Source organism: Pseudophryne corroboree, chromosome 4, assembly GCF_028390025.1.
Source record: "Pseudophryne corroboree isolate aPseCor3 chromosome 4, aPseCor3.hap2, whole genome shotgun sequence".
Lineage (NCBI taxonomy): Eukaryota > Metazoa > Chordata > Amphibia > Anura > Myobatrachidae > Pseudophryne > Pseudophryne corroboree.
The window spans coordinates 119,795,581-119,807,806 of record NC_086447.1 but is presented as its reverse complement, the minus strand read 5'-3'; the positions used below and the strand labels follow the sequence as shown (position 1 = coordinate 119,807,806).

General features: G+C 42.5%; 1 pseudogene; it reads left to right on the top strand.

Annotated features, from left to right (window-relative positions):
• The first annotated feature begins 6,878 nt into the window (after positions 1-6,878).
• LOC134913882 (5S ribosomal RNA) lies at positions 6,879-6,997 on the top strand (annotated as a pseudogene).
• The last annotated feature ends 5,229 nt before the right edge of the window (positions 6,998-12,226 follow it).

Below are 12,226 nucleotides of genomic sequence, written 5' to 3'. Positions count from 1 at the left end.
TGCACATGGTTTTGCCCAACGGCTAAAAAAAATCCTGCTGCGATCAACTTGGAATTACCCCCCATGTGCACTGCAGGTGGGGCAGATATAATATGTGCAGAGAGAGTTAGATTTGGGTGGGGTGTGTTCAAACTGAAATCTAAAATGCAGAGTAAAATAAAGCAGCCAATATTTACCCTGAACAGAAACAAAATAACCCACCCAAATCTAACTCTCTCTGTAAATGTTATATCTGCCCCCCCTGCAGTGCACATGGGCCCTCATTCCGAGTCGTTCGCTCTGTATTTTTCATCGCATCGCAGTGAAATTCCGCTTAGTACGCATGCGCAATTATCGCACTGCGACTGCGCCAAGTAATTTTACAATGGAGATAGTATTTTTACTCACGGCTTTTTCATCGCTCCGGCGATCGTAATGTGATTGACAGGAAATGGGTGTTACTGGGCGGAAACAGGCCGTTTTATGGGCGTGCGGGAAAAAACGCTACCGTTTCTGGAAAAAACGCAGGAGTGGTCGGGGAAACGGGGGAGTGTCTGGGCGAACGCTGGGTGTGTTTGTGACGTCAAAACAGGAACGACAAGCACTGAACTGATCGCAGATGCCGAGTAAGTCTGAAGCTACTCTGAAACTGCTAAGTAGTTTGTAATCGCAATATTGCGAATACATCGGTCGCAATTTTAAGAAGCTAAGATACACTCCCAGTAGGCGTAGGCTTAGCGTGAGCAACTCTGCTAAAATCGCCTTGCGACCGATCAACTCGGAATGAGGGCCCTGGTTTTGCCAAACTGCTAACAAATTTGCTGCTGCGATCAGATCTGAATTACTCCCATAGGACCCTATTCAGTAAGGATTGCAAATTCTGCTTTTTAGAAGAATTTGCAATCCCTTTGCTTGTATGATGGGGGCTGCCTGTCGCATGACAAGGCCACCCAGCATGTTAACCGTATCTAGGGAGCTGCATGGGCTGCATGGTGTGCTTGCACTGACTGCAAGCACACCAGCAAGCAAAAGTAAGTTTTATAAAAAAAAAAGCTACTAGCTTTACTAATGTGGAGCATATGTGTAAGGTGAATTGCTGTGTAGAATTATGTGTATTATGGGCATTACTATTATGGGGCATATGTGTAAGGTGCATTACTGTGTGGAATTGTGTGTATTATGGGCATCACTAATGTGATTCATATGTGTAAGGTACATTACTGTGTGGAATTAAGTGTATTATAGGTATTACTAATGTGGGGCATATGTGTAAGGTACATTACTATGTGGAATTATGTGTATTATGGGCATCACTAATGTGGTTCATATGTGTAAGGTACATTACTGTGTGGAATTATGTGTATTATAGACATTACTAATGTGGGGCATATGTGTAAGGTACATTACTGTGTGGAATTATGTGTATTATAGGCATTACTAATGTGGGGCATATGTGTAAGGTACATTACTGTGTGGAATTATGTGTATTATGGGCATTACTGTGGGGCATTATGCAGGGTTGAACTGGCCCACAGGGGCACAGGAAACCCCCCCGGTGGGCCCCACTGCCTGAGGGCAGATGCTGAACTAGCTGCAGTGCTATGGGGCACCAGCCAAAATTTTGCCTAGGGCATAAAATTGGCTAGGGCCAGCTCTGCCTACATGTATGAACAAAGAACATTGAGCTGAATGGTAGACCTATGGCTTTGCAGACTGGACCTGGCAGTGGTCACGAAGATGCCGTCCTTTTGTATGTGAAGGCACAGAGCTGACGTCATATACTGTACATGCCCCAAAAACATCCACAACATGCCTGCAATTTAACACCATGGAGGGGGGTGGGGGGTTACAGTGCACCTTGATGCATGCACAATGCGAATGCAGTACATGCACGGTCTGCCGATAATTACTCAGTTCCATAGAACATCAGGTTTGCGTACTTCTCTGAATCAGGCCCTATGTAGTACTATTTAATACAATTGACTGGCTGCTTACTCTTATTTTAATGCTGGGCCGGCCCTCTGATGAAGTCCTGATGACAAAACGCGTAGGGCCATGGTCTGCTTCATTCCTGGTCTGATGTGAAGGAGACCGCTGTACTCGTCATGCTATGCATGGTGTTTTATGATGTTGAACCCATGGTGTTTTGACCGCCACCAATGGTACACAAGCTTTTGATCTGTTTATTCAACTGCTCATCAAAATTGCCTTTTAATGCACTATGTGGTGCCCCCTTGTTCTTTCAACCTTTTAGATATAAATATACTGTATATCAGAGAAAATTAAACCACACACACCTCTTAGTACAATACTGGGTGCCTGATCAAGTCAGAAACATCTGTAGCCTTATGGCATTCAGTATTCCAAAAATTGGTTTATATAAGGGAACCAGCACACCACAAAATACTGAAAAGTTCAATCTATTTAATCAAAAGTGTATAAAAGCCATCCTATTACAGATATCAGATACTTTTCAGTGTAATGAGACTGGAACAAAGATCCAATAGAGATATTACTGCCCTCAAGGAGATATAACATTAATGCCCCCTACATTAGTGAATCATATCATAAGTTTTACTGCAGGAGGTGTGAATATGATAGGAACCATGAAGAATATTAACCTTCCCCTCTCTCTCCACCTATCAGGGTCATAGTGTGGGTGGAGAGAAGTAGCCCTAGTAGTTCCTGATAAGATTACTTCCTGCCGGTGTCGGGACTGCTGCCATCAGATGGTGCACATACTGCACCATCCTGTGTGTGAGAGTGTAAGTTGGTGACTAAATTGCTGTGCAAGGGGAAACATGTTGGTACTGTATACAGACGGGGCATATTGGTATGCAGACGGGGCATATTGGTATGCAGACAGGGCATTTTGATGTCTTGGGCGGGTAAACTGGTGTGCAGGAGGGGGCACGTTGGTGTCCAGGGGTGGTGTTTAGAGGAGGCATGTTGGTGTTCAAGAGGGGGCATGTTGGTGTCCAGGGGTGGTGTTTAGAGGAAGCATGTTGGTTTGCAAGAGGGGGCATGTTGGGGCATGTTGGTGTCTAGTGTATCTTTGCGCATACTCGTGGGCAGCTTTGCAATATTGGTGTTGCAACATTTGTGCTCCAGGTGCATTTGCATGTTAGATGTAAAAATGCACATACAGTATCTTGAGGTATTTGCCACTTAAAATCAAGCCGTGGAGATTTCGTATTAAAGTAACATTTTTACTTAAACGCAAAGGCGCACCTTTATGCTCTATGTTAAATCAGGCCCATTATGCGTGATATATAAGATGACAGGTCCCTTGGCATCATTTCACTTTTACTCTTGTGTATTTTAAGCCAGAATTTCTCAAACCTGCTCTCAGGTCTCAGTACCTCCAACAGAGCAAGTTATGTGGAATTCCCAGGAATGCAGGTGGATATATCAGATAGCTGTGGCACTAATTATAACACCTGCATTCCTGTGAGGAGATCCACACACTGGGCCTAATTCAGAGTTGATCGCATCAGCAAATTTGTTAGCAGTTGGGCAAAACCATGTGCACTGCAGGGGGGAGGAGGGGGCAGATATAACATGTGCAGAGAGAGTTAAATTTGGGTGGGGTGTGTTCAAACAAATCTAAACTGCAGTGTAAAAATAAAGCCGCCAGTATTTATCTTGCACAGAAACCAAGTAACCCACCCAAATCTAACTCTTACCCCCAATATACGATGATGGTGAGGTTGCAGGACAGGTGTGGGAGATAGAGATTCAGCAAAAAGGCACAAGAGGGGGTCTATTTACTAAGGCTTGGATGGAGAAAAAGTGGATGGAGATAAAGTACCAGCCAATTAGCTCTTAACTGTCATTTTTCAAACACAGCCTGTGACATGACAGTTAGGAGCTGATTGTCTGGTACTTTATCTCCATCCACTTTATCTCCATCCAAGGCATAGTAAATATTGGTCTATTCATGAAGCAGTAAAAAGTTTGGAGAAGTGAGCCTGTGGAGAAGTTGCCAATGGCAACCAATCAGCATTGAAGTAACATTTATAATTTGCATACTATACAATTGTACAGAGAGGCTGATTGGTTGCCATGGGCAACTTCTCCACAGGCTCACTTCTCCACTCATTTCACTGCTTCATGAATAGACCCATGAGAACAGTCAGGTAAACTTTTATATGGTTCAGTATAATTGGTATAGAAGTTTCTTGCTGTGTTGTTATGTGTGTGTCATCCCTCCAATGTAATACAGGATATCTATAAAATCATACTTTAACAGAATGAATTTACAATAAATAAATAGCACACATAAGTGAATTATAATACTGTATAAATATTCATCATAGTTTGAAATAAAAAGGAATTTCGAAACATTAAGGGCCATCAGTTGATCTTTGTTTTGAGGAGTGCAAATATAGAATACCTTCCAGCATCTGAAAATGACACAGCAGAACAAGGATGAATGGGAGCATGGACACGTTACAGTTGGTGTGGCCACGCCTCCTGCAACATGAGTAGCGGTCTGAAAGTGCAAGGCCGCCACCCCTTCCCTCTCCAAAGACCACTACTAGGCGGCATTGTCATAGATCCTACATGTACAAGAATAGGGACAATGCCTCCTTGTAAGCAGCACTGATGCTAGCATATGCTAATTAGAGAAGTGCGGCGGACACAACTCGGGTTTTGGTTTTGGATCTGGATCCCTGCTCGTGTTTTGGATCTGGATTAGTTTTGCCAAAACCACCCTTTCGGGCTTTGGTTTTGGTTTTGGATCTGGATGATTTTTGAAAAAAACATAAAAACAGCTAAAATCACAGAATTTGGTGGTAATTTTGATCCTACGGTATTATTAACCTCAATAACATTAATTTCCACTCATTTACAGTCTATTTTGAACATCTCACACCTCACAATATTGTTTTTAGGCCTAAAGGTTGCACCAAGGTAGCGGGATGACTAAGCTAAGTGACACAAGTGGGCAGCACAAACACCTGGCCCATCTAGGAGTGGCACTACAATGGCAGACAGGATGGCAGTTTTAAAAACTAGGCCCAAAAGAGCACATAATGCAAAGAAAAAAAAGAGGTGCAGTGAGGTCGCTGGATGCCTAAGCTAAGAGACACAAGTGGGCGGCACAAACACATGGCCCATCTAGGAGTGGCACTACAGTGGCAGACAAGATGGCAGTTTTAAAAACTAGGCCCCAAAGAGCACATAATACAAAGAAAAAAAAGAGGTCACCAAGGTCGCTGGCTGACTAAGCTAAGTGACACAAGTGGGCGGCACAAACACCTGACCCATCTATGAGTGGCACTGCAGTGGCAGACAAGATGGCAGTTTTAAAAAATAGGCCCCAAAGAGCACATAATGCAAAGAAAAAAAAAGAGGTGCAAGATGGAATTGTCTTGGAACACCCCCCCCCTCCCCCCCACCAACCCCTCCGACCCACCCTTGTGTTGTTTAAACAGGACATGCACAGTTTAATAAACCCATAATTTCAGTGACAGGTGGTACCCCTGGAAAAAACTCACCAAGTTCTCAGAATCATAGCTAGTTACAAACATACACCACCTCCATATTTGATGACTTTTCACATTATGAGAAGAGGCAAGAGAAAGAGAACAGTGTCAAGAAGGTGATTGAAAATTAGAGAGGCATATGCAATCAGGAACAAGACACATGCTTTCAGCTCCACTCCTATATTGGTGTGGAACAAAAAGGACTTCAACCAAGCAAATATTTAATTATTAATTACCACATTACTGGACAAACTGAAAAACTATGGGCCAAAGCCTCCAAAATTGTACCCCCTTCTCCATTTTCAGGGATTAAGATAATCTCAATTTAATGCTGGGATGCAAATAAACTTCCGGAACCCGGAAGTGAACAAGCCTTAGGGCGAAACGCGTCTTTCCGCATCCAGCAAAGGGGTCTCGTCGACACAACCTCATCTTGGCATCAGCCACATTTATCTGCTTGCTCTTCATGGCTCTCTCATCTCTCTGGTGAAACCGTAAGCCCCTCTATCCTGTGGCTGTATGCCACGGATAGCAACTTCCACTGCAAACCTCGGCAGAACTGCCTAAATTATCCCACATTCAGTGTGTATCACAGTGGTAATTTTGTTCAGGGGTCCTCATAGCATACCAAGCATTTAGCACCCTGTCTGAGGTCAAGCTGCAAATATCCAAAGATTCATCAGCTAATGCATATGATTAACACATACCTGTTATTTTTTCAGTGTTTGTTTTTTCTGCTTCCTTTCTATTTCTGTTTCCGCAGCAATTGATATATGAATATGAATAGCATATACCTCTCATATTTATTAGACATTTAACATCCTATCTGAGGTCAAGCGGCAAATATCCTCAGATTCAGTTAATGCACATGATTAACAGATACATATTATAATTTATTTTTTCTTGCTAATTTTTATTCAATGTTTTTTCTTCTCGCTCTTATCTCCTCAGCAATTGACATATGAGTATGAATGGCATACCTATCACATTTGTCAGTTATGTTGAATTTGACATTTCAGTATGTAATTTAATAGATTTCAAACCTCTATTCAAGATTCAAATAATTGTGCTACTAGTGTGACTTCGCATCCATTTTTTCTAGTATCCTTTATCATTAATTGTCTGTTTGGACAAACCATAACATACTTAGCAGTCAGGGAGTTCTCTGATTGCAATCAACAGTGCCAATCCTGACAACCTCATCTTCCCGAGATCACCATTTTCGTGGACTCTCATTCACGATTCCCGGAACATTGCACCACGTGAGTGGGAATTTTGGAATCGGGTCTAACGTGGAAAGCAGATCCACATATTTCCACGATTCTTTCTCTTTCACTTTACTGTCGGTCTTTCTAAAATTTCAGCATTCCTAAATAGGTGCACTCTCATTGGTGTTCACATAAAATTCTCTACTACCATACCACGCTGCCAACGCCCGATCTCGTCTGATCTTGGAAGCTAAACAGCGTTGGGCCAGGTCAGTATCAGGAAGGGAGACCACCTGCGAATACCTGGTGTTGTAGAGTAGGATTTTTCCTCACTTATGCGATATTAACATCAACAGCAGCATCACCATTTTCTTCTATTCAGCAATCTCTAAATCCTATTTTCCCATCTCGGTGTAAAAAACATATTGGTCACTGACACTGTTTTCGTGATGTTCATTATATTATTTTTCTAATTTTCATTGTCTCGAATCCAGATAGGTGTATGCTAATTCTCTGTATCGCTTTTAGAGGAGTGACTTCTGATCATTACCCTAATCTCTTATAAGCCAAAGAACATAGCCTTATATATTACTGTGTCTTGACCACCCCGTGGTTCTATTAATACAGCAAGTCTGTACTGGTCAAGGGGAATGGGGGTATGACCAATTTATGTCTACAACCCTTCCACACACTCTTTACCAATAAGAGACCAGAACATTTTATTTTCTATCTTGCATTTCGAAGGACAGATCTTAGGGAAGAATTCTATATCATATAAAAAAAGTCAATAAAAGTTATGTTTTAAATATTCCATCTCAATTATCATATCAATTTTACTTCTTCTACAAGAGTGCGCCCACACAAGAGCCTTCTTTTTTCTTCCCATTTTTCAAAGTTTGCATACTTTCTGGCTCTGGGTGCACCACCAACTAGGACAGCATAACATTTATACGTATATATTTAATACTAAAAGGGCTAATTTTGCCGCCTCTCTCCCTTATCTATTAAGGGTAACACACTGTCCAAATTTGGTTTCTTTTTCCTAATTCTATTATCATTCCTACTTAGTAAATCCGGTGCCGGATCGCCCTGGGCTTTCATAAACTAGTGTATACCACAGGATCAAGATTGGATATTTTCCCCTTCACGGAGTCTGGAGACTTATTTTGTGAAAATCTCGTGGGTTTTTTCCCCTCATTTTTTTATTGCATTCTTATTTACATATTTTGTTGCAAATGACTTATTTTTGTTTTTGACAGCTCCCAGTTACACGCATGTGAGCATACCTGTGTGTACCAGTTACACGCATGTGAGCATACCTGTGTGTCTTGTTTATTTTATTTATATTTTATTTTTAAATAAAGCAGCCCCTTAAATGTTTTAGCAGCCCCTCCTGAGCCCCCACAGCAGCCCCGGATGGGGCAAGTTGAGTTCGGGTGGGTTCGGTAAAGTACTAAGCACAACTGTGCAGTAACTTTTCTTTTTATTGAGCCCCTGCCCTAGTGGAGCTAACCACTCTACGGTCCAAGCTCATTTCATACTATAAGTAGGACTGTGGGGGTAGCAATGTTAACCTCTGTGGCCATAGCATGCCTCAGCCTGGCAAGCCAGACATCTTCCTGGCTGTAAGCCACCATGAGACTCCATACTGGGCCTTATTCAGTAACTGTTTGTGCCTCACAGGAGCTCCTGGCCCATCTAGTGCTGCAGTGCAATGGAAAGCTGATGCAATGCAAGATCACTGAAACTCTGTTCTTCTAACACCGCAAGGTCTTGCGATAACCCTACGCAGCACTTAGGAAAAGAAGATCCCTGTACAAAAAAGTGCATCTTCTAAATAAATAATCCCAAAATGTGGAACATCAATAATAAAACAAAATTAAGGTTGACTAATTGGAGCCATTCATTTGAGTGAGTACCTAACATGAAATAATTGAGAAGAACCTCTCTCTAGTGCTCCGGCAGAAAACATCATGTTTACCTCACCTGCAGTTGCGCTGGATTATGATTCAGTCTCTTCTGAGTCACATTGATTTTGGTCACAAATGTTTTCTCTCCCCACGTTATTTAAAAACACTTTCCATTTCCAGTTCCACCTTTGCGGCTAGTTTTCACAAATCAGTTTTTGATGTTGAAGCTTGTTTCATATCTGCTCTAGGCTTTCATTTAAACCTAGGATCAAGTACAGCAGCACCCCTGGACTTATACAGCATAGGCAGCACCCCTGGAGAAGTACACAGCACATCAGACAGGCAACAGCACCCTTGAATTTAAACGGCAGTGGGGCAGCACACCTGGACTGATAGGGCAGAGGGGCAGCACCCCATTTAGGGCAGCACCCCTGGAATGATGTGGCAGACAAAGAAAAGATGTGCAAGATGGAATTTTCCTTGGGCCCTGCCCTCCCACCCACCCTATATTGTATAAACCGGATATGCACACTTTAGCAAACCAATCATTTCAGCAACAGAGTCTGCCACAAAACTGTGGCTGAAATTATTGGTTTGTTTGGACCCCCGCCAAAAAAGAAGCAATTAATCTCTCTGTGCACAAACTGGCTCCACAGTGGCAAGATGTCGTCCTCATCCTCAGATTTCCCCCTCCTTCAGTGTTTAAATCCTCATCCTCACAAAGAAATAATATTCAAACAAACAAAACCACATCATTTAGGTGTCAGTGGACTGCTTATGCTATTACCCAGTTTCTGAACTTGACAATGACTTACGATGAATGCGCTGCAGGTGACGTATAAGGAAGGATGTTCCAAGGTGGTTAACGTCCTTACCCCTACTTATTATGGATTGACAAAGGCAATAGATGGCTTGACACCTGTTGTCTGGATTTGTGGAGAAATAATTCCACACCGAAGAGGTGGCAATATTGGTATTTTGCCCAGGCATGACAATGGGCTTTTTCATTCCATGGCCAACAACTGTCTCCACTGGTGCCTTATTCAAACAAACCATATCACTATCAGAATCCTCATCCTCAACTTCCTCTGCAGCGCCAGCTACACACATATCCTCCCCATCCTGGTGTACTTCTACAGTGACATCCTCAATATCAGCAACTGGACTGGTGGTGCTCCTCCCAGCACTTGCAGGGGCATGCAAATGGTGGTAGGAGCCTCCTCTTCCCATACAGTGTTGTAAAGGTCAGGCCTAGACATCGCAACTGCAGACAGTGCCAACACCCCTGTATCTTCACAACACCCCTGCAATTTTACAGCATTCAAGACAGGGCCAGTGTACATTTATTTTCACTGCACCCTAGAATTATTACAGCATACAAGACAGGGCCAGTGTACATTGATTTTCACTGCACCCTAGAATTATTACAGCATACAAGACAGGGCCAGTGTACATTGATTTTCACTGCACCCTAGAATTATTACAGTATACAAGACAGGGCCAGTGTACATTGATTTTCACTGCACCCTAGAATTATTACAGCATACAAGACAGGGCCAGTGTACATTGATTTTCACTGCACCCCTGAATTTATATAGCATACAGGGCCAGTGCAATGTTATTTGAACAACACCACCCCTATATTTTGCAGCATACAGCAGTGTGCTTTTCATTTTTAACTACTGCACCCCTGAATTTTTACAACAAACAAGGCCAGTGTAATGTTATTTGAACAGCAACACCCCTATATTTTACAGCATACAGCAGTGTGCTTTTAATTTTTAACTACTGCACCCCTGAATTTTTACAACATACAGGGCCAGCAGCACTCCAATATTTTAAAGCATACAGGAGCAGTGCGCTTTTAATTTTTAACAAATGCACCTCTTAATTTTTACAACATACAGGGCCAGCAGCACCCCTATATTTTCCAGCATACAGGAGGACAGTGCCCCTGCACCCTGTACAACACAGTGACAACCAGCACAGCGACACCCATGTACAGCTGCAGCACATGAAACACCAGTAACAGCCAGGACAACACCCCTAACACAGCACAGACACACCACAGTGACTGCAGCAGCACCCCTACAGATCACACACTAACCCCACCTGACGCCACCACACACAGAAAGAGACAGAGGTCTGTCTCCCTCATTCTCCAAGTCCGGAGCAAAAATGGCGGCGATGCATGGCTGTTTATATGGGATCTAAAACCTGCGAGAATCCAAGAAGCGGGTTGATGATGTTTTGCCTCGTTTTGGTTTCCGAGTATGGCAGGAAGTCCCTAGCCGGACTCGGATCAGTTCTCGGGAACCGAACCCGCACATCTCTAATGCTAATGCGACAGGAGATGTCTGATATAAATAGACGTCTCCTGCATGTACAGATGTGTTGTGTTGCGTCTTTGCTGTGTGAACGGAAAATGTCCCTGTGGATCGTGGAATGGCAATCTCTGCGCACGTGGGTTACACAGTATGCTATGTTACGGATATGGGATTGCGGGTGCGAGTGCATGTATGTACCCCCCGGCGGGCACTTTTCTCACTGCATGCATGCCGTGGCATCCCATAGAGGGGACAAAGACGCAACAGGACACACCTGTATGTGTGATCCTCTCTTGCGTCCGAGGACATAGCATTGGATCACGTGGGACATTATCGGCCAGTTGAGTAACCCATGAGGTGATGCAGACCATCCCCCGCAGCTCTGTCGCTGGGGCCACAAAATCTTCATTAGAAGACAGAGACCCTGGACTTTTAACAACACTGCGACCGTACCTGAATCACCCCCATAGTACAGCAGCTGTCTTACGTGCTACGTTTGATTACAGGACTAGACAAGGTTCCTGTATAAGTTACAGACATAAAATTGTCACAAATAGCACTTGCCCCACTGTCATGCAGCACATCAACCACTCTGTTCTCATCTAAGTGCCCTTGATGTACAGCGAAGTGTGCAGGGTTATAGGAAAGCATTCTGGTACATCCTTTTTGCTTTTGCGATTGAATTATGGCAAAAAATTAATTACCTTGGAAGATGAGAACATAACGCTGACTCTAACGAGCAACTTTTTGTAAATAAGTAATAAGAGCTGTTTAAATTCTAAGTGTTATCCTCTATTAGGCCACCCATTATTGCTTATATGTATAGTAAGTAATATATCTAGACATAGCTACCTCTTGGCACTGCTGCTTAAATTCCATAATTAATGTTCACTTTTAGGAGATTGCTGTTCAGTGAGCCCTAATTAATCACTCCATTAAAGTAAAGCGTTAACAAGTCAACAAAATATGTTATAGGGGAAAGCTACTCATATTCACCCCTTACGATACCAATAATTTAGAGTATGAAAATGAAAATGTAGTAATTAACAGATAAATACTGTATAATTCATGTTGTATCACAAAAATATTTATTATATAGTGACTGTGAATAAATGTGGGGCAAGGTGCTTAATTCAAGCATGCTCAAAATGTCATTTCTATAAAAATGGCTCTAAAATTGTCACTTTGCCTTAATGAAAATGTAATAACAATGAGTAATACTGCATTAGTATGTCGAGTTATAACACATTTTTTTCTACTCACAAGCTGAATAAAAGTATGCTGCAATTAGAATGATAGATGCATTTTCT